Raw genomic sequence first — 24641 nt, 5'->3', positions numbered from 1 at the left:
AAACTCATCCAAGATATCATTGGAAAAAATCTTCTGACCAAGTTTCATGATGATCGGAAAATAAATGTGACCTCTAGAGTGTTAACAAGGTTTTACTATAGCCATATAAGGAAAATAGCCCTGCCCCTGCGGTGGCCATGGTTTTCAACCAACCGGCATCATTTTTGAACTCTTCTAAGATATTATTGGAATGAATCTTCTGACTGAGTTTAATGAAGATCGGACTATAAATGTGGCCTCTAGAGTGTTAACAAGATTTTACTATAGCCTTATAAAGCCAAATAAGGAAAAATGCCCCGCCTCTTGGCGGCCATGTTCTTCAAGCAAACGTAACCATTTTCGAACTCATCCAAGATATTATTAAGACAAATCTTCTGACCATATTTCATCAATATTGGACAATAAATGTGGCCTCTAGTGTGTTAACAAGGTTTTACTAAAGCCATATAAGGAAAAAATGCCCCCCCCCCTGGCGGCCATATTTTCAACCAACCGGCATCATTTTCGAACTCGTCCAAGATATTATTGGGATAATTCTTCTGACCAAGTTTCATGAAGATCGGACAATAAATGTGGCCTCCAGAGTGTTAACAAGATTTTACTATAGCCAAATAAAGCCATATAAGGAAAAATGCCCCGCCCCTTGGCAGCCATGTTTTTCAAGCAAAGGTTACCATTTTTTATCTCATCCAAGATATCAGTGGGACAAATCTTCTGAGCAAGTTTCATGAAGATCGGAAAATAAAAGTGGCCTCTACAGTGTTAACAAGGTTTTACTATAGCCATATTAGGAAAAATGCCCCGCCCCATGGCGGCCATGTTTTTCAACCAACCGGCATCATTTTTGAACTCGTCCAAGATATTATTGGGATAAATCTTCTGATCAAGTTTCATGAAGATCAGGCAATAAATGTGGCCTCTAGAGTGTTAACAAGATTTTACTATAGCCATATATAACCATATAAAGCCATATATAAGGAAAAATGCCCCGCCCCTTGGCAGCCATGTTTTTCAAGCAAACGTAACCATTTTCAAACTCATCCAAAATATCATTGAGACCAATCTTCTGACCAAATTTCATGAAGATTGGACAATAAATGTGGCCTCTAGAGAGTTTTCAATTCAAATGTTGACGCCGCACAACGCACGACTGATGACGGACAAAAGGCGATCAAAAAAGTGTTGTACATAATATGAATACTTAATGAATTAATGCAATTTATTGCATTTTTTAAATAAATATTTTAAGCTTAATTTAATTTCTATTATTTTAAACTCTACCCAAAAAATCCAAAGAAAGTCACTTTTTCATTTGCCTAAAATAAACTGCATTAACAGAGAGTTGATAATAACATATTTTTGCATACAAATGACTTTGTCGCTATAAATAATTTACTAACCACGTACGTTCTTTTTTTCTATATATGAGTGATCCTCTGGGTTGCATAGCACAATTTACATTTAGAATTACAATATAAACTGCACGTATATATATTTGTTGTATTGATTTACTTATATAATGTTCGTGAAACACACAATCATGGTATAATGACCACTACAACGCATTTTGTGGGTGTAATTGTACAATTCCATCCAAACTTACAACCAAAATATTGCCAAGATTAGCAATGTTTAAGTTGATGTTTAAAATAAGGCAACACCTACCTTTTGAAACCTCAGTGTTCAAATGTATACTATTGCAGTACTACTAGATTAGGGGCATATTTTCAGCTTTAAATGTTTGTACAAATGTTTACATTCAAGTCCTTAAGTGGTTAAGATTATCAGATACACAGGGTAGGTGATTTCCAAACGATGACTGATAGTTTATCCAGTTCAAAGCCTTTGCTACCGCTGCTGTGTACAAGTAAGCAAACTGGACCACTTATCAAATCAGCAACACATCATACATGTAGAATGATGAAAAAGGGGTTATCAATGATTTGTTTGTTTGTTAGGATATTTTTGCAGTTGTTAACAGTATTTGAATCTTATCAGGGGGGTTAGTTAGTCTACTCACACTTTTCCTGGGTTAATTGGTTTACCAGTACTAAGTGGGTTAACTGGTTTACATGTACTAAGTGCATTAACTGCTTTACCAGCACTAAGTGGGTTAATTGGTTTACTAGTACTAAGTCAGTTAACTGGTTTATATGTAATAAGTGCATTAAACCTTTTTACCAGTACTAAGTCAGTTAACTGGTTTACCAGTACTAAGTCGGTTAACTGGTTTACCAGTACTAAGCAGGTTAACTGGTTTACCAGTACTAAGTGGGTTAACTGGTTGACCAGTACTTAGCAGGTTAACTGGTTTACCAGTACTAAGTGGGTTAACTGGTTTACCAGTACTAAGCAGGTTAACTGGTTTACCAGCACTAAAGGGTTAACTGGTTTACCAGTACTTAGTAGGTTAACTGGTTTACCAGTACTAAGTGGGTTAACTGGTGTACCAGTACTAAATGGGTTAACTGGTTTTCTAGTACTAAGTGGGTTAACTGGTTTACCAGTACTAATTATGTTAACTGGTTTACCAGTACTTGGCAGGTTAACTGGTTTACCAGTACTAAGTGGGTTAACTGGTTTACCAGTACTAAGTAGGTTAACTGGTTTACCAGTACTAAGTGGGTTAACTGGTTTACCCGTACTAAGTATGTTAACTGGTTTACCAGTACTAAGTGTGTTAACTGGTTTACCAGTACTAAGTGGCTTAATTGGTTTACCAGAACAAAGTGTGTTAACTGGTTTACCAGTACTAAGTGGGTTAACTGGTTTACCAGTACTAAGAGGGTTAACTGGTTTACCAGTACTTAGCCGGTTAACTGGTTTTCCAGTACTTAGTGGGTTAACTGGTTTAACAGTACAAAGCAGGTTAACTGGTTTACCAGTACTAAGTGGGTTAACTGGTTAACCAGTACTAAGTATGTTAACTGGTTTACTAGTACTAAGTATGTTAACTGATTTACCAGTACTAAGAGGGTTAACTGGTTTACCAGTACTAAGTAGGTAAACTTGTGTACCAATAATAAATAATAACAACTTCTGTCACATTCATATGAATCATCTGCATTCTGTTTGGATAATTTGTTCTTGGACCAGATTTCATTTTCCAATTAACCCACTTTGTATGCAAATTTAAATATGAATATTAATAGCGCTTCTTTCTGGTCATAATTTAAACAAGCAAAATGACGTTACGTTTTGAACAAAACTTAATGGTGTTTTTTTATTTATTGGTCAATAACGAAATTATACTTTTTGCGCAAACTTCAGCGATATACCCGTTTGATGGAAATAAAACCGAAACTGAAAATAGATTCATACGCTAAATTAAAAAGAACTTTTATGACCCTTACCACAATAGAATTCCAGCTTTAAGATCATTTTATGTTGTAATTATAAGAATTGAATTGTATTTTTCTGCATTTCATCAGTGTTTGAACTGTCGGGAAAAATACTCCTAATTTATGCATAAATGTCATCGGTGTTTATGCAAATTATATAGGAGTAATTTTCCCAACAGTTCATACACAGATGAAATGCAGAAAAAATGCTATTCATTTCTTAAGTGGGTTAACTGGTTTACCAACACTAAGTGGGTTAACTGGTTTACCAGTACTAAGTGGGTTAACTGGTTTACCTGAGTAATTAGCGGATTAACTAATATTGTTTTCCAGTACTATAAGTGCACAGACTTCTGCCAGTTACTCAGGACAACTGCCCAACTTGAATCAAAGACAGAGGGAGAATGGCAAAACAATGCTGGTGTTGTAATTTTAGTATATGATTTCAATTTAGACTGCTATGTTTGATGCCATGTGGCATGGTGGGCATTTGTTATCAGAACAGGATACCAGTTGGTCATCATTTTGTAATAAAGATTAGCAACACTGGTCTGTTCTGGTGCTCGCAGAGTCTGCTTGTCAAAAATATCAACACTTGCAATAATAAATACCAATTAAATGTTAGGTCCTATCTGTGTCTGTCCACACATCCAAATATGGGAGGGTGGGCAGAATTGTATGAAAAGCCAGGTTGAGAGAGAGGCTGGAGAGAGTGGAATGGGACGTTGAGATGTTAAGAGACAAGTAGTATGAGAGACTTATTCATTGGTGTATATATTTATTATCATAGTGTGCAAATAAAATGTAAAGTGTATATACTGTGTTGTGAAATTATGACCCCCCCCCCTCGAAAACGGTAACACTTTTCTAGGGGGGTAAGTTCATAACTTCACCACACAGTATATGTACTCTACATTTTATTTACACACTACGAGAATAAATATATACACCGATAATGTTTATTTGTTAACTGTCTTCACAATCTAGGTAAAATCCATTCTCTCTCTAACTGCCACCAACTCTCTTACTACTTGTCTCTTTACATCTCTATGTTCAATTCTACTCTCTCCCAGCTTCTCACTGCACCTGGCTTTTTATACAAATCTGTCCACCCTCCCATATTTGGATGTGTGGAAAGACACTGATAGGACCTAACATTTAATTGATATTTATTATTGCAACTGTTGAAATATTTGACAAGCAGACTTTGCTGAGCAACAAACCAGACTAGTCTTTATTATGAAATGATGACCACATGGTATCCTGTTCTGATAACACATGTCCACCATGCCCCCATGGCATCAAACAGAGCAGTCTAAATTGAAATCATAAACTAAAATTACAACACTGGGAAGAAACAATAGCAAATAAAAACATCTTTCAATTTTATGAAAAGGTCAAATAGGTGCCAATCAAATAAAAATGACAGACCAAATCTTATTTTGTCATGAAACAGGTCGTGTCATGGTGATTTTGCAAATAATATTATATGCAAAGACATATCCTCCTATTATTTGTGTAACAAAACTTGAATAAATATTTTGAAATTATGCATGATAACATCAATATTAATGTATTCAATACAATGATGTGGATCATATACAAGACATTTCCTTATTGTACTGAAGTTATTGTTGTACTTAAATAAACATTACAGTTGTGGACATTATAAAACAATGTTGTTTTTTTGTCCAAATTTTGTCGACATTATTTTGCATTACTCAGCACAAAAGAGTTAACTTATTATAGAGACATACAAGGTGTTACGTTTGTCACTCAATTATTTTGTTGATATTTTCTACCTGTTTCTGTAACTTAATGACAGTGCAAAATAAGCATTCAATGCATGATACAAACAATCCGATCTTAAAAATGCCTCATTTGGGAAACAAATTTATTTGGGTGTTCTTTTGAAAACATTTGTAGTTATCATAGCAGACTAATTGGGAATTAATGTAAGGTATATATTGTTATTTATAGATGTCAGTTTATTTAGCATGGCTTAGACAACCTAATAATTTGCCAAGTGATTCAGGTTATTAAGCATGTCAATAAACAGACCTGTCTTATTTAAGGCTTAACATAATTTGTATTGTATTAATCATATCAAGAGTGCTCGTTATTTCTTTCCCTTTTCTTACAATAAACAAAAGTCAATGGTTGAAAATTTTCATAATCATCATATAAATTAAATTATGACATCAAGAAAATAAACACAATGATCCTTGCATTTGGAAATTGGGGTTCCATGAAAGTAAGTAGTGTTGTTGCAGATTTGCCCGTGTTTGAGCCTTATCGTGGACAAACCTGGGAAGGCATGCATTAAACCCTGTTTTCCTAGCAAGAGGCTTACAGTATTGTATTACATTGCTTACATAGGCTGTTTTGTTCAATAAGATAGTAGAACCACTGTTTATACCATGAGGTGCTATTTCTTCATAATTACATTTTGTCCAATTGTGGCAGTGTCATACAACAGCTCTCTGTTCATGCTATATAGAAATTCAGTTAAAATCTGAAACTGATGCTGTGAAAAATATATTGATATTTCACTTTTGTTTCTATAATGTAGTATAACAGCCGTCTATCAGAAATAAAAGCAAAATGTTTTCTTACCAAACACAAAAAATCTTTTTAAACATGGGGAGGTTATTTAAAGAACACAATACATCAATATTATATTGAAAATATATTCTCCAATATTTTTGCTGTACACAAACAATACTTACATATTTTATTCAATATATAATCTCTAATACAAATTGTAATCCCCCACAAAGCAACTGATACGAAGCTCTTAAAATAAAAGCCACTAAAATAAATCTTATTGTCTCAAAGTTTATAAGTACAATCATATCTCTATAGGTTCACTGTCTGCTACATGTATGACATTTAATGTAATCAACACCGTATTTGGAGTTGCAACTCTGCGACTTATATCCAAACTCTGCCAAAAAAGTTATGATTCACTAACAAGTACCCATATAAAATGAATCATTAATCTGAAATTGTGACTAAAGCATGGGATTTAACCTATTCTTTGCTCTCTTATTTATTATCAGCGTGTATTATATAGGATAATGATAAGGGTCATTCACATCACCACCATGTGACAAGCTGAAGTCTTCAACAAACAATGACTGAGCCCATGTTAATTGATTTAAATACCTGATGCTAGACAAGATAAATCAGCCCTTGTGACTTGGCAAGGCTTTTACACTAGTTGTACTACATATGCTTTGTTTGAGAACTATTGAGGCTTTGTTTAAAGTTTATAATAGATGCTTACACATTTTATCACATGCCATACCCTGTTTCCAATGTCACATAGCCATTATGTATATTTTTATCTTACACATGTGTAATATACTTTTTAAGAGTTTTCATTGGCTTATTTTCGTCCACTTGACCAATCACATTTTGTTATTTTGCTGAAATGATGTTGAAACGTCAAATAACGTCACGAAATATAAACGACATTTGGGATTTATCATTATGTTTGCGTAAATATTTATTTAATTTGCTCATTTAAAAGCATGTGATAAAAAAGATCTGACACTGGTTGTCATTTCATACCATATTTCATTAAACTCGTCCAGGAAATTCGTTAGTAAGCTTGCCAAAGGCCTGCTTACTAACAAAATTCCTGAACTCGTTTAATAAAATATGGTATGATATGACAACTCATGCCAGATCCTATATCTATGCGAACATGTGGGTGTATTTCAAACTTTATGAGGCCCTTCCGCGCTTGCAGAGGCTGCATTATGTGAGGAACCGGAGTGTGTCCCACTACTCCGACCTATTGAACTATTTGTCCCATGAAAGTTCGGATGAATGTTTGAATTACAGTGGCTTATATATCAACAATTGTGCACTACCTGGACAGCCATTTCACCCAAACATGACTACACCAGTTCTATATCAACTAATGAGTTCTACATGTGCAAGATCTGACCCATAGTGGATGTTTTCTAACCATATTAGGCCTTTATTAAGGTTGATTCAAATGAGCTATATAGGAGCTAAAATAGGTGCCATTAGACCCTTGAAGACTAAGATACATATTCAACCCTTTACCACTTAGATATGTTTTTAACCCTTCATCACTTAGATATGTATTTAACCCTTCACCACTTAGATATGTTTTTAACCCTTCATCACTTAGATATGTATTTAACCCTTCACCACTTAGATATGTTTTTAACCCTTCATCACTTAGATATGTATTTAACCCTTCACCACTTAGATATGTTTTTAACCCTTCATCACTTAGATATGTTTTTAACCCTTCATCACTTAGATATGTATTTAACCCTTCACCACTTAGATATGTTTTTAACCCTTCATCACTTAGATATGTATTTAACCCTTCACCACTTAGATATGTTTTTAACCCTTCATCACTTAGATATGTATTTAACCCTTCATCACTTAGATATGTATTTAACCCTTCACCACTTATATATGTATTTAACCCTTCACCACTTAGATATGTATTTAACCCTTCATCACTTAGATATGTATTTAACCCTTCACCACTTAGTTATGTATTTAACCCTTTACCACTTAGATAAGTATTTAACCCTTTACCACTTAGATGTGCATTTAACCCTTTACCACTTAGACACATATTTAACCTTTTACCACTTGACGTGTTTGTAGTCCCTTAGAAAGATATATTTAATTAAAGACCTTTCTTACTACATGTAGATTCAAGTTTTAAAGGCTTCATTTCCAAACCTTAGCTACTGATAAGCAACAAACAAAAACTTAACAGACTGCGAGTTACTTTGATTGCAAATAGGGTTTGCTTATTTATACCTTTTGAAACTTCCATAATACCATACAACAGTTCCCACTGATTTATTTCCTTTATATCATCATTGTCAGACATGAAATGAATGTTTTTCAAGCTTCGGCAATAAAAAGAGATATTGGACACTTTAAATATAAAATAACTTACTAAGTGTATTATAAAGATTATGAGAAACATACATTGTAAGAAAAGTTAATAGATGTGTTCATTTAGCCATACAGCAAAACAGCACTGTGGCCAACATGGAAAGACCTGAAACCATGACTTAATAAACTTGGTACCTTAGTCCAAAAGAGGACCATGAGAAGCAAAGAAGTTTTAATTTAATGTTATAGGATGTTCAAATAAGTATATAGAGAATTTGTAATATAACAGAACAATTTATACCAATATAGTTAGTCTTTTAATTTCAAAACAAGTAACTATAATTGTGCATATTTTAAAAGCTGATGACACAAAGCAAAAGAATCTTAAAATGTATTTAGTTCAACACAATTTACAATAATCTTGCACCAAGGCATTGATTATCAATTTGATCATGCATTATGCTTTTATCTACCATAATGATTGGCTCTAGTGTTAGTACTGATTGTTTTGTTTCAAGTTGTTACCTCTGTGGCACAATTGACAATTATCTGAGGTTACATTCCACCTTGTCTATTATACTGAAGTTTTTCCGAAGAAAAAGACTTGAAACTTGTCCCAGAGTTTGGGCGTATCATGTGATTACTTATTGTTATCTCTTAAGTTACATGATGAAAAATCGAGGTTAGTTTACATATTTAAAGGGGCCTTTTCACGTTTGGGTAAATTGACAAAATTGAAAAAAGTTGTTTCAGATACACACATTTTCGTTTTAGTTATGATATTTGTGAGGAAACAGTAATACTGAACATTTACCATCCTCTAAAATAACCATTTTATGCATCGTTTGACGATTTAAAAACCCGAAAATTATAAAGCGTTGCAACCCGAAACGAATAAATAATTTGGAGAGTTCTGTTGTTGTCCTTATATTCTGTGAAACTACAAGGATTGTTTATATAAAGTATAAAAAACATCTGGCATTGTATTTGGAAGGATGGCCAAGTGGTCTAAGTGGTAGACTTTTTACTCCAGGACTCCAGGAGTCAGTGGTTCGAGCCCTGCTGAGGGTTACCTTTTTTTTGTTTTTAAAATTGTATTCTTGATTTTTTACTGGAGCTTTTTATATCTAATGTTTACATTTATCAATATATAGCATTTTATGACAAACTTCAAACTATGCCAAAATCTTAGGCCCCTTTAATTCATGACTTAATTATGAAGTAGATGCTCCTTGTTGACGTTGCCCTGAAGGGCGGCGACTAGTATGTAATGCTTTTTTTTTTTCGCTTATGGGAGGAGAAGATATTTTACTGATCAATGTATATATTTTTGTTTTAAGAATATCTTGCATAGTGGTGATTTTTTTGTGTAAATTAGTGTAAATAAGTACTGCATTTGTGCCTATTACATTTATTACAACATTTATTGCCAATAATGCAAAGCTAATTGTTTTAATTAATAACTGATCCACAACTGATCACAGGGGAAAGATCACAGGGACTGGGCAAATACGTGAAATTTTCTGGTTTTGTATAAAAACAAATGATGTTTTGTATAAAAAAAAAACATGATCAAAATATATTTATTTTGTGTTTTTTCTAATTTGCTTATTTTGTGGAGGTATCAATGTAGTACGATATTTGACAACCTATCGCGCAAGCAAGTTTATTGGAAGGTGTAGTGGTACGAAAAGTACAATGTATTAGTTTATTAATAGACATATAATAAAAATCGCTATACACAACTTTACCAAATACCCAGCCAGGACACCACTATCAGATAGATATCAGTAGCAAAATGGTATATCGGCAAATCGGCCCGATGTCTATCTGATGTTAATCCGTTTCGCCGCCTGCTGTATGTAATTAACAAAAAAGTCATTTTATATGCAACACGTTTAATAAAATACTACATTATATAAATATTCGTACCACAAAACATAAATATGGTCAAGAATAAAAATGCAACTTGTGCTTAATTTTGCCGATAACGGGCCGTTGCTGTTGTCGGCCATAAATGTTTTCGTTCAAAAACGATAATTTCATTCGGTTAAGGCGATTTTCTGGCGGCCAAGTTAAATGAGTCATTGTGTCTTGCGTTTTGTTTCGGAGATCTTCATTCAAGTTCAAGTTAGTATTTGTTGATTGTAATATATAATTAACTTTATGATTGTATTCACACATAGATTTGAGCGTAAATAACGTGATGGTACAGTAATCAATTGGATTATGCATTATATTAAGTATAAGTACATTGAGGTACTTTTTACCGCGCGTACATACTTTGTTGTTTTTGTTACTTGTACACTCACTAAAATTGTATGTGTATACAATTTAAATGTATTTGTACATATTAAGAATATTTTTGTTTCGTTGTTTCATGAAAGATTCAACACTATTGTTGCCAAGACCCAACCCTCAACAGCCAACCCACATTTCCAGAGGGGAATCTGCAGGGTTGTTTTCTGACAGACCACACATGATAGTTTCAGGTACATACTATTCCTGAAGTTTTTTCATTTGGTTGTTAACATGCTATTTGTATTATGTAAAAAAAATACTCTTTTATAACAGCCTAAAGTACTAGTCGTCAGCAGTAGTGTAATACTTTATGCTGATAATTTAAAAAACATGTATTCTGGTGACTATATGAATTTAACTGCCTTAATATTTGAGAAAAAAACATCAACATTAAATAGCAATGTATATTTGAAAAGTTAACAATAATACTTTTCCATGAGAAAGTAAGCCAATATCATGTTTTAATCAAATTAATAAATTAAAAATCTTAGGATATTTAAGCAAATGTATTTAAATGATCATATAAAAAACATAAACATGTACTTTTTCAGAAGCCTTCGAGAAAGTCTTTCTGAACACAAACAAAAAACAGTGAAATGGCGTGTTTTTTTTTAAAAGAATGGCTTTGAAATGCCAGCGACTGCCATGAGGGTGGGAGCACCAAGCTATCGACGCTGACAATTAATTAATTTAACAGACATGGCCGAAAAAGATTATAAGGATTAGTAAACTTTCTATGTGACTGTTTATTGTGTTAATAGTTACAACTAATAAGATTTACAATTTTAATCTTACCTTATGAACTTTAAATTATGACTTTAATTGTGTCATCCTGAAAAGTAGACTGCCTTTGTTTAATTATATACATATTCTTGAATATTAAGGCGTTAAGTTAATATAATAACATGAATAGAATTTAAACGAGAAATACATAGAAAAACGTTTGCCGTTATCAAGGCTCGAACCATTGTACGTCATTACATGGATTACACAATTATTGCTGTTACCACTCGGCAATCCAGACTGTTATACGATGTCTGCTTTTTATACTTTATTTATATAAGTGATCTACATGTTGTTACACATTATTTAAAGGAATTATCCGAAACTAGCTACTCTACAAATTTAACGGAATTAACATAAACAAGCTATTCCAATATATTCAATCGTTTCGAGTGTGTAACACTTTATAATTTATAAATCAATTTCAAATGATCACTATTCATAAACTAAACTGTATTTCCATCATCAGTCTACGCCATATAGTGTCATTTTGACAATCTGTGAACAATGCCCTTCAAGGCTTTCCTTTCTTTAGCCAAATCTGCAAAGATATATATTATACAATCTTGTAACTTTTGCTATTTAAATTTTTATGATAATGGGTTTTAATGAAGAAAATGATGCAGCCAAATATAAATTTCTTAAAGCAAATGTTTCAACATGCAGTCGTTGGCTAAATTTGGTAAATAAAGGTTTAATTGCTAAGAGGGCACACTTTAAATTTCACATATGCAAATGTAAAAACTACACAAAAATGATACAACTGTTTAATATGCATTTAAATAATATGTAAATTAATGGAAATGTATATACATGACAAATGTCAATACTAACATTTTATGAATAATGCAATATATGTACTGAAAAAAAGAAAATTGATTACTATAATTGTTGTGTTTATTCTATTTGTGTTTATTGTTAGTGTATATAAATACCAAATGTTGATAAATTACAATTAATGAATAATGCAAAATATGTAAATACTATATTTGTTGGATTAATTTTTCGTTTTGTTTTTGACGATGCTGGAACAGCAGCGTCCAAGGTTTGATAACCAGTAAAAAATTTCTTCACAATGGCGACCTATGTAAAAGACCGAGCCAGTCCGATTGAGATAACTCGATTTTTCAGTTACTTTCCTTGGCATTCGCCACTGCGTAGGAGATTGCTCGTTGATTTTCATTGATAACATTCTCCTAGCAGAGTTGTTGTTCGTGTTGATAAAGGTAAATATTAATAGAACAGCATATCCTGGGGAAACAGATTCAATAAGTGTATCAGAACGTTAATTTCAAATTAGTAATTTTACATCCATTTTATTTTTATGGATCAATGAAACAACTATATATTTTCTCTATTTTGTTTGATATTTGTTCTCGATTTAGTAAATATATTGCGAATAAAAACATGTAAAATTAACTTTTTACGTGATCACAAAACTAAAGAATGCGAACGATTTTGAACCTGCAAATTGTAAACGCTGCACTGCTATGATATATATAGATAAAACAACATTTATGTGTGTAATTGTCCGTTCCGCTAGCGCAGTGGTAAGGACATTCGCTTTGTCACCTTTACGACACCGGTTCGATTACCGCTCCCGGCGCATTGTTATATTTTGTGTGTTTTTATAAAACATTAAAAGTAAAAGTAAAAAGTATTTCAGTACAAAACAAATAGCTGGAAATTGCAGCTATCATTCATAATTCGTCCCAACTGTCGTCAATCTAATCTTATTAGGTAGGAGTGCTGGACACACTCCGGGTCCCAACATTATGCAGCCTCAGCGCGGAGGTAACTCAATACCTTGGAAAACACAAATACACACACTGGGTGCAGCCTAGGCGCATATAGACTCAAACAAGGCAACAAACTCAAGTGCGGGCACAATCATTTAAAATTTACATATTGAATACGATATTCTAACCAAAATTACACAACCACCTAAGTGTACATACCATGTTTGATATTTCGTTCGATTGTTAGATTTCAGCATATACATGTATAAGGTCATTTCGCTATTAGTTAACTTATCCATATGTTCGTGGGCGAACTCGGATAGTCAAGTGCTCATACGATTGAGCTCACATGGTCCGGCTATGTGCTCATACCTACTTTCGAGAATCATCATGAAGGTATTGCCATACTTAATGAACAAGAATGTGACCCGCCTCCCAGTTTCGCTCAATGGGTCAAGTTACCCACGGGTACTACTTCCCTGTACCCCTAAACTTTTTTTCGTACCCAAAATTTTCGTACCCAAATTTTTTATCGTACCCAAATGTTCGTATCAACATACACAATTGTGGTGATATAGATAAACTTAAATTGATGTTTTATATCCATCCTCTTCAAAAGCATCGTCACACCAGTACTGCCAGTACTTTGATTTGTTAAAGTATGTACTAAAATCCAAATGTCTATAGATTTCATTTTAAAGGGAAAGATCTAGAGAGGAGGGTGATGCACCCTGATCCTTTATAGTCCCCTTCCTGCCCCTCTTGGCGGGTCAACGAAGAATTGTTAAATATCTTCCAAAATTTAATTCCTTTTGGCAAATATTCAATTACAAATGAAGCAGATGCATGTGCTTAAAACCCTAAATTACATGCATTTGAATAGTGATCAACCCTTGAATTTTAAGATCATGTATGTCTTGTCAAAATGTTCAGCCTGCTCCTTTTTAGCAGCACCCTGTATGCCTTTTGGGGTCCTTAGTCTTACCCTAATGTAATGAATAATGCAAAACATGTGCTGAACAAAGGAATATTGAAGTATTTTTTTTTATTTTTTTATTTTGGTTGTCTCCTATGGAACGTCTTCAGAATCTAAAAACAACCTGTGATTAAATAAGTTAGATTTAATTAACATTTTTGAACATTTACTCTTTTTTGTATTCATTTAAGTTTTTAACTGAAAATATGACTTCTACATACAATTAGCGCTACTTTAGTTAAGAATTAAATTTACATGTTTTTCTGACATAATTCATGTTATAAATTTAGCATTCTAATTTTTCTCTAAAAGGGCTTTATAACTTTGGTTTTATATAAATAAATGTAGGATTTGTTTTTTCTCATGCTTTCCCATGTCAAAATCATTTTGTCTGAAAATGTTGTTCACATTTGTGTTGTATTCATGGCCAGTCACATGCAAGATGTATAATATTACATAACATGCCGCACCATTAGCCGATTATTTATTTCCTTGTAACATGTGTTCTGGTAAATCATGGCCATATCGCCTTTTTTCTTATAATATACAAGTATCTTGTGTTGATTTTTTAAGCTTTTTGTATCTTCATGTACATATATTATTTGAAGCTTAAAATAGTTGTTTTAATGTTATTATGACATAATGCCTTTTCAAAGTAAATGTTTATAAGATAAATCAGTGTTGTTTGTAATATACTTGGCAAAGTGCTGTATTTGTGGTATTATTGAGGGTGTTACATAAAACCGAAGACGGGCCGACGGCAGGCCGATAAGCCATTTTGCCGATATCGGGCCGACGATGGGCCGATAAACAATTTTGCCGATATCGGGCTGATCAAATGCCGATGGGTAAGCCGATTTCGGCCCAACATTGTTTACGATATTGGCCCGATATAAAAACTATATCAAGCCGACAGCGGCCCGATATAGGTTTGCTGGCTGGGTAGCAGTACATAGGTGAATGTCAGCCGGAATAGCTCAGTTGGGAGAGCGTAAGACTGAACTTGTTTACGCAACAGTCATCTAAAGGCTCCCGGTTCAATCCCGGGTTCCGGCACGAACAGAACAGTTCGGCGGCTGACAATTTTTTCAGTCAGGTTAATAAATATAATAAAGCTTTATTTTATGTAGACATTTCAATGAGTACGCAACCCCTATCGTAAATGAGCAACGTAAGAATAAGTTCAGAATCATCTCCCCTTGAAGTTGAGAAAAATATGAAATTACGCTTACAAGATGAAGCAGATTTTTTAAAACCTACACAGTTCTGTTCCATTAATGAAAATTGCACACGGATACCAGTAAAAAATGGAAACCAATGTAAATATAATGAAATATGAAATATTTGGGAGTTACAACACAAAATCATAGATGATGTTTTTTTGGGAGTTAAAAATTTTAAAATAATCGGCCAATATATTAATATTTACAGTAGAAAAAACATCGTTCCATGTAACTTCATTGAGTGCCTTTTACACTGAAATTCCCGACGCCCTTTGATGCTTTGCATCAATACTTATCTTGTGTTAATATCATATAATTTTCTTGAAATGTTATGAGTACCGATATTTAGCCCATTTGCAATCTGTAAAAGACAGCATACATTGAATCCAAACAACCCAAATACTAGAGATTGCCACAGTAGCGAATGAAAACACTGGCTCCCCATCGCATTTTTGTGCATGGCAATGCAAATTTATGTCAGACAATCATACCAAAAGATATCAAGTATACACAAATCAGGGGGGGGGAGGGGTCATTTTTCATATATTATATATAGTTGAACCTTTGCATCAAAATCAATAATGTTCAGTTTTGTTTCTAAAAACTAATGTTCTTTTGTATGTCTCAATTATTTACTTCAAGACTAAAACTATTTGAGTTGGAGAGTGGACAACATTAATTTGGCGAATAGCAGATAGTTCAAGGGACATAATTTTGAAGTTCTTCATTATAACTTAAAGTTTCATGCGGGTCCCATTTAAAACGTTTGAGTTTAAGTGAGCAAACATAGTTCTCCTGAAAGCCGCCCACTGTACATTGGAGTTGTTTCCCCTTTTTTGAAAGGACGTACAGTACAAAGGACAACTAAGATAAGGAAATAAAGATTATTCCTTACATATATTACATATATTACAATAACAAAATATTTATAAGAAAATAAGAAGCACCATCTTAAGTGATAATCAATCCTTGAAGCATGCTGCTGCTTAAGGCTATAGGCTTATGTAGAAACGAGTTCAAATATGAGTAGAACCAGTACTTGACGGCTCAAAACACAATACAGAAACTCCAAAAGTATAAAAATCTAAATACTGATTGAATATAAGACATCAAAATATAATAATCTGTAAGACCGACTAGCTTGACAACATGCAATGCAGTAATAACAAGCAAATTCGTTGAATTGATATCCCCCACCATTATACTTCTTGACACAAAGTTTTCTGGACGGATAGACAAAGCCAACGTGCATCATCCTCTTATCCATATATATACTCATACAAAGTTTCAATGAAATCCGTCAAAGCACTTCCAAGATATGGCTCCGGACACACAAAAAAAGCATTTTTTCAAAGTACAAAGGGCCATACCTCTGTAATTATCCGATGGTGTACAATGCCATTTGGCGTGCATCATACTCTTATCCATATAATTATATACTCATACCAAGTTTCAATGAAATCCGCCAAAGCACTTCCAAGAAATGGCTCCGGACACACAAAAAAAAGCATTTTTTCAAAGTACAAAGGGCCATAACTCTATTATTATCTGATGGTGTACAATGCCATTTGGTGTGCATCATCCCCTTATCCATATATATACTCATACCAAGTTTCAATGAAATCCGCCAAAGCACTTCCAAGATATGGCTCCGGACACAAAAGTGCCGGACGGACGGATGGACGGACAGAAAGACGGACGGATGGACAACGCCAAAACAATATCCCTCCGCCTATGGCGGGGGATAATAAACATGGTACAATCATAATTATTTGTACCAGCAATGTTTTACTAGCTCATCTCATTTCAAATAATTATTGTTTACATCAATACATATTGATCTAGTGTAAAATAATCTTTATTGCAAACCCTATCATCCAATGGTCAATAAATGTTCAGAGCTGTAACAGTAGCTTCAATTATTGGTTTACAACAATGCACTGCTGTCATCTGATCCATTTGTACAACAATTTAGCGTGTAAGAGTCAATTATCATAGGTAAACTGTGGTTTCAATTAATCCTATATAAAAGAACCTAAAAAATGTTAATTAAAATTTAATGATTAGGTAAAGTTATAACACAAACAGAGTTTAAAATGGTCACCATGTCACAAAGTGATACTGCCTCTTAAAAATAAATTATGTAAATATTAAAGCACATTTGATGCACTTCTTTCTGCATAAAAATCACCAAACCCAAACACTTTGCCCTTTAGGAAACGAAATATAAATAAAATGAAACATGGTGTCAGGTATTGTGGCCTGTGGCTGGCCATTTATGTTTATTTAATTGTGTGACCATTTTAACCCCATAAATCTTGCTGAAGCAAACACCTCTATACAAAACTTCTCACATTTGCATTCCTTGTTTTGTTTGGTTAATTTTACTTTTAAACTGTTTTAGTTCACAAAGTATGTCAAAGGTTTGAGGCTCATGTTACAACCTACTTAGTTAAGCATCTGTGTGGAGGACTTAAGGCTAATTTTTAGACATACTTAGTTAAGCATCTGTGTGGAGGACTTAAGACTCATTTTTAAACATACTTAGTTAAGCAAGTGTGTCCAAGACTTCAGGCTCATGTTTCAGCCAACTTAGTAAAGCATGTGTCAAAGGCTTGAGATGTTAAAACCTACTTAGTTAAGCAAGTGTGTCAAAGGCTTGATGCTCATGTTTAAACCTACTTAGTTAAGCAAATGTGTCAAAGACTTGAGGCTCATGTTTAAACCTACTTAGCTAAGCAAGTGTGTCAAAGGCTTCAGGCTTGTGGTCAAACCTACTTAGTTAAGCAAGTGTGTCAAAGGCTTGAGGCTTATGGTTAAATCTACTTAGTTAAGCAAGTGTGTCATAGGTTTGAGGCTCATTTTTTAAATCTACTTAGTTAAGTAAGTGTGTCAAAGGCTTGAGGCTTATGGTTAAATCTACTTAGTTAAGCAAGGGTGTCAAAGGTTTGAGGTTTATGGTTAAATCTACTTAATTAAGCAAGTGTGTCAAAGGTTTGAGGCTCATGTTTGAATCTACTTAGTTAAGCAAGTGTGTCAAAGTCTTGAGGCTTATTGTTAAATCTTCTTAGTTAAGCAAATGTGTCAAAGGTTTGAGGCTTATGGTTAAATCGACTTAGTTAAGCAAGTGTGTCAAAGGTTTGAGGCTGATGTTTAAATCTACTTAGTTAAGCAAGTGTGTCAAAGGCTTGAGGCTTATGGTTAAATCTACTTAGTTAAGCGCGTGTGTCAAAGGCTTGAGGCTTATGGTTAAATCTACTTAGTTAAGAAAGTGTGTCAAAGGCTTGATGCTCATGTTTAAACCTACTTAGTTAAGCAAGTGTGGCAAAGACTAGGCTTATGTTTAAATCTACTTAGTCAAGCAAGTGAGTCAAAGGCTTGTGGCTTATGTTTATATTATTTATATGTTTATGGTTAGTTGAAGGCTTGCAAAGGCTAATAAAGAAAACACGCTTTTTGAGTTTAGGTAGAATAAGTCTTTGGTGTCCATTGTGAAAGATAAATAGTAAAATCTTAATGTATTAAGCTGACATTAACATTATTTTCAATTTATATACATGTACACCATAATCCATTTTACTTGTAACACAGTTTTCTAATTATTATATAAATAAAATTTCATTACTTAGATTTAATTATAAGATGTTCAACTTTCATGTACATGTGCATGACAAAGAAACAATTAAACTTAAAATAATGTTAGGCTTTTACATTTCATGGACAACTTATATGAAACAGAGTTACCCTATTATAACAAAGAGTTGTTAAAAAATGAAAAAAAAGAGATTTATTAACAACTGCAAAACTGTCACAGAAAAAAACTAATAACTAACAGCAACAACATATTGACCAATGAAATGGACAGTTGAATATTTCATTTGAACAACTGGCAATGGTTGCTAAAATATAACAACATCTGAATCTTATATCATCCAAGATCAATTTTAGCCCACAAAAGTACCAGGTTATAGAACACAATACAAAACACAACAGCATGAAAAGTTACCTTGACAATAATCCACCCATATTGATTTGTAACAGTTAAGAGAAAAGTGCTTAATGTGTGGACAGTCTCAATAGAGTGTATAACTACCTATTGATAACTTTCCAAAGAGTGGGTTACAGTTATCTCAGAAGTGGTTTATTATGTTTCCTAACCTTCACATTGTTTTTTTCCTTTTTAGGAATGGGGCCAGGTCACTTTTGATTGAGAACAATGAGTTGTTATGACAATATAACATTGGTTTTAAATCTGTTGCCAATATTATATTAACTACCAGTAAGAATCAACTTATAGAGCTGGATAAGGGAAATGAACTTAATGTGTAAATTAATTATTTCACTTACTATTGTAAACCTTTGATTGGGAGTTTAAGACAGTAATTCCAGAAAAAATAGTTTGGGAATGGAAAAGGATGTTGATACTAAAACGATATTGCCATTGTTGGTGGGTTAACTCAAAACTATTTGACAGAAAAAATACGTAAAAGGAAACATCATCTTTATTACCATAATCCGATGCCCTACTGAAACAACAAGGAAATTGTGACTTAATGATATATATTGCAACCTTACTTAAACGGACTTGTTCACAGATTGGGATATTATTTGAAGTGTCTCATTAAATGCCTTAAATTGTTAGATTAAAAAATCAGACCTTTCAAGAGATTTATTGATCTTAAATCAAGAACAATTAAATACCGAGAACAGGTCATTGATGACAAATCTGGGATAATAGGTGGTCTTTTAACAGGGAAGACTGCTCATATATGCTACTGAACACTTTACTGCACAGAAACTCACTTTGACACATTTGAAGCCTTACAAAATCAAATTAAATTTAAGTCCTATCTTAATATATTCAAGTTTTTAAAGGCTTTACGTCCAACCCTTAGATACTGATAAGCAACAAACAGCATAAAACCTGAACAGACTGCGAGTTACTCGCAGGCTGTTCTGGTTTTATGCTGTTTGCACATAACCAGTTTTACTTCTGAGTGGGAAAGGGTTAAACAAGTTTTATAGTAATATGTGAAATCCTTCTACAGTAAAGCATTTCAAAATATAATTGATCCAGATCTTGATTTTTAACAGAAAAATTAATCAATCATAGAAATTATTGATAATATTATAAACACTAAAATCAATCAATCATAGAAATTGTTGATAATTTTCCTGTTTCCATGAGACTTCCACACTATATTTCACACAAATCTGTTTATAACTTAGCAAATTTAGGTGCTGCTCCTATTTACAAACAAACACTTGAACAAACAACCACTGCCTGAAACAGTTTAAAACTTTGCAGTGGGTGTAATTTAAACATTATTATTTTCCCTGTACTACAGAAAGGGTAAACCATAGAACAAAATCGATACCCGAATATATTGCATTTGAATGGATATTATGCCAGTCCAATCGCTTGATTGATTATTTGTCTCCTGAGTGAATTGGTCAATGAATTATTAAAAAGAACACAGTTTAAAAGAATACTCCATTAATATTAAATATTGTAATTAATTTTATATTCAGCTTTCTAATACAGAGGCAAGAATGATACTTACATTAAACTAAGAATATCCCATGACATTTTACAAGACTTCCTGAGTTTATTGTTAAATACAAAAATGTGATAACTGGTGGCTATTCAATTCACATGCAATTTAATAGTGGGTATAGAATAACACTCCATTTTGTTGTAAAGAATGTCATACAATTATCTGGAGGTTGTTAATGCGAGATGTATGTTACAAAACACCCCTAAGGTTGTTTTTGTCTTTAAAAAACAAACACACACATAAAAAATGAGGATATGAGAAACCTGGACCATCATAAACTATAAGAACAGCTGAGCAAACCAACTTGCACTAAAAATTTACTGCCACTACAAATATTTATACAGTGCAATTAAACAAAGTTTCCAATGATTTTAAACAAAATGGAAAACACAAATAACTATAATTTATTACTTTATAAATCTATGACAATAGTGGGTATAGAGTAAAACTGACTGAAAACATTATGTCTTGGCTAAAAGCAAACTAATAAACCAAAATCATTTAAGGTAAGTAAACCTCATAAACACCTGGGACTGTAGCAAACTAAATTATGCTCTTATTTTATTTAAATTCTTGTACCAAATAAATCGTGGTATGTACAATAGTTTCTATAGCTATTTGGACCAAGTTTATGGCTACAGACTTGCAAAAACGTAACATTTATTTTCTATCACATCACCAAGTAATTTGAACCAAAATCAAATAAAACAGAAACAGTCTTTTTTTGTTCTTTTTATATTTTCATGCGTAAGCGTTTGCATCTTTTCTATGTACAGCTATGTAACATCTGGTAGGTGCACAGTCCGGTAAAATGTAATAAATTCAGTTTGTTTGTGTATCACATCACGTGCTGTTGTTTGTGTATCACATCACGTGTTGTTGTTTGTGTATCACATCATGTGTTGTTGTTTGTGTATCACATCACGTGTTGTTGTTTGTGTATCACATCACGTGTTGTTGTTTGTGTATCACATCACGTGTTGTTGTTTGTGTATCACATCACGTGCTGTTGTTTGTGTATCACATCATGTGTTGTTGTTTGTGTATCACATCACGTGTTGTTGTTTGTGTATCACATCACGTGTTGTTGTTTGTGTATCACATCACGTGCTGTTGTTTGTGTATCACATCACGTGTTGTTGTTTGTGTATCACATCACGTGTTGTTGTTTGTGTATCACATCATGTGCTGTTGTTTGTGTATCACATCACGTGTTGTTGTTTGTGTATCACATCACGTGTTGTTGTTTGTGTATCACATCACGTGTTGTTGTTTGTGTATCACATCACGTGTTGTTGTTTGTATATCACATCACATGTTGTTGTTTGTGTATCACATCACGTGTTGTTGTTTGTGTATCACATCACGTGTTGTTGTTTGTGTATCACATCACATGGTGTTGTTTGTGTATCACATCACGTGTTGTTGTTTGTGTATCACATCACATGTTGTTGTTTGTGTATCACATCACATGTTGTTGTTTGTGTATCACATCACGTGTTGTTGTTTGTGTATCACATCACGTGTTGTTGTTTGTGTATGACATCACGTGTTGTTGTTTGTGTATGACATCACGTGTTGTTGTTTGTGTATCACATCATGTGTTGTTGTTTGTGTATCACATCACGTGTTGTTGTTTGTGTATCACATCATGTGCTGTTGTTTGTGTATCACATCACATGTTGTTGTTTGTGTATCACATCACGTATTGTTGTTTGTGTATCACATCATGTGTTGTTGTTTGTGTATCACATCACGTGTTGTTGTTTGTGTATCACATCATGTGTTGTTGTTTGTGTATCACATCACGTGTTGTTGTTTGTGTATCACATCATGTGTTGTTGTTTGTGTATCACATCACATGCTGTTGTTTGTGTATCACATCACATGTTATTGTTCGTGTATCACATCACGTGTTATTGTTTGTGTATCACATCACGTGTTGTTGTTTGTGTATCACATCACGTGTTGTTGTTGTTTTTTGTCACAAATGAAATGCACCTCACATTGGGAAAATGGTGTATCAATGCATATACATGAAGTGTAACCCCAGATTAGCCTGTGATATCTGCACAGGCTAATCAGGGATACCACCTTCCACTTATGTATTTTTCATTTAACTCTTTTAGTGCTGGAAACGAATTTTGAACGCCTTTGCAAACAGTTAGGATCCTGATGAGACGCCACGTTTTGTGGCGTCTCATCAGGATCCAAACTGTTTGCTATTCTGATAGTATTCTTTGAAAAAAAAAACGAACAAAATGCTTATTTTAGAAATTCAGCAGACAACATTTTAGATGACAAACAATTTTCCAGCATGCAAAGGGTTAAAGGATGTCTCTTATGAACTTAAATCCAGTTAAGGCAGAAAGTGTGGTCCCTGATCAGCCTGTGTGGTCCCTGATCAGCCCGTGTGGTCCCTGATCAGCCTGTGTGGTCCCTGATCAGCCTGTGTGGTCCCTGATCAGCCTGTGTGGTCCCATATCAGCCTGTGTGGTCCCATATCATCCTGTGTGGTCCCATATCAGCCTGTGTGGTCCCATATCAGCATGTGTGGTCCCATATCAGCCTGTGTGGTCCCTGATCAGCCTGTGTGGTCCCTGATCAGCCTGTGTGGTCCCTGATCAGCCTGTGTGGTCCCTGATCAGCCTTGTGGTCCCTGATCAGCTTGTGTGGTCCCTGATCAGCCTGTGTGGTCCCTGATCAGCCTGTGTGGTCCCTGATCAGCTTGTGTGGTCCCTGATCAGCCTGTGTGGTCCCTGATCAGCCTGTGTGGTCCCATAACAGCCTGTGTGGTCCCATATCAGCCTGTGTGGTCCCATATCAGCCTGTGTGGTCCCATATCAGCATGTGTGGTCCCATATCAGCCTGTGTGGTCCCTGAACAGCCTTATGGTCCCTGATCAGCCTGTGTGGTCCCTGATCAGCCTGTGTGGTCCCTGATCAGCCTTGTGGTCCCTGATCAGCCTGTGTGGTCCCTGATCAGCCTGCGTGGTCCCTGATCAGCCTGTGTGGTCCCTGATCAGCCTGTGTGGTCCCTGATCAGCCTGTGTGGTCCCTGATTAGCCTGTGTGGTCCCTGATCAGCCTGTGTGGTCCCTGATCAGCCTGTGTGGTCCCTGATCAGCATGTGTGGTCCCTGATCAGCCTGTGTGGTCCCTGATCAGCATGTGTGGTCCCTGATCAGCCTGTGTGGTCCCTGATCAGCCTGTGTGGTCCCTTATCAGCTTGTGCGGTCTCTGATCAGCCTGTGTGGTCCCTGGTCAGCCTGTGTGGTCCCTGATCAGCCTGTGTGGTCCCTGATCAGCCTGTGTGGTCCCTGATCAGCCTGTGTGGTCCCTGATCAGCCTGTGTGGTCCCTGATCAGCTTGTGTGGTCCCTGATCAGCCTGTGTGGTCCCTGATCAGCCTGTGTGGTCCCTGATCAGCCTGTGCATTCATGTAAGAAGCAGGCTCGCAACATTTATAAATATATCAAACATTGCACATTTTGCTACAGACAATAGTGAGGTTTAATACACTAAAGTGACAGAAAGACCGTTACATATAACGCAATAACTGATACTTCAATAACAGATAAAAAGTGGAGAAAAAAAAGACTTTTAATTTCTAAACAAGAATATAATTAATTGTTAGCAGTGCTGTTTTTGATGCTAGGTTTGTCATTCATTCATTCATTCATTCTGAGAAATTATAAACAAATATGTTTATCAATTACTACTTATTTAAAGGGGCCTTTTCACAGATTTTGGCATTTTTTTAACTTATTCATTAAATGCTTTATATTGATAAATGTAAACATTGGATCATAAAAGCTC

The 24641-nt window shown here is 34.4% G+C and overlaps 1 protein-coding gene across 1 annotated transcript in view; it reads right to left on the bottom strand.

The window, feature by feature from the left end:
• LOC127882158 (intersectin-1-like) overlaps window positions 1–6186 on the bottom strand; it is a 66418-nt gene extending 60232 nt beyond the window's left edge. The window contains exon 1 of the mRNA XM_052430633.1: window positions 6071–6186. The gene's annotated coding sequence lies outside the window, so the exon portion shown is untranslated. The remainder of the gene's footprint in view (window positions 1–6070) is intronic.
• Window positions 6187–24641: the final 18455 nt, after the last annotated feature.

Source organism: Dreissena polymorpha, chromosome 5 (genome assembly GCF_020536995.1).
Source record: "Dreissena polymorpha isolate Duluth1 chromosome 5, UMN_Dpol_1.0, whole genome shotgun sequence".
In the NCBI taxonomy this organism is placed as follows: Eukaryota; Metazoa; Mollusca; class Bivalvia; order Myida; family Dreissenidae; genus Dreissena; species Dreissena polymorpha.
Note: the sequence above shows the minus strand (reverse complement) of the source record. Positions and strands in the feature narration are given on the sequence as shown.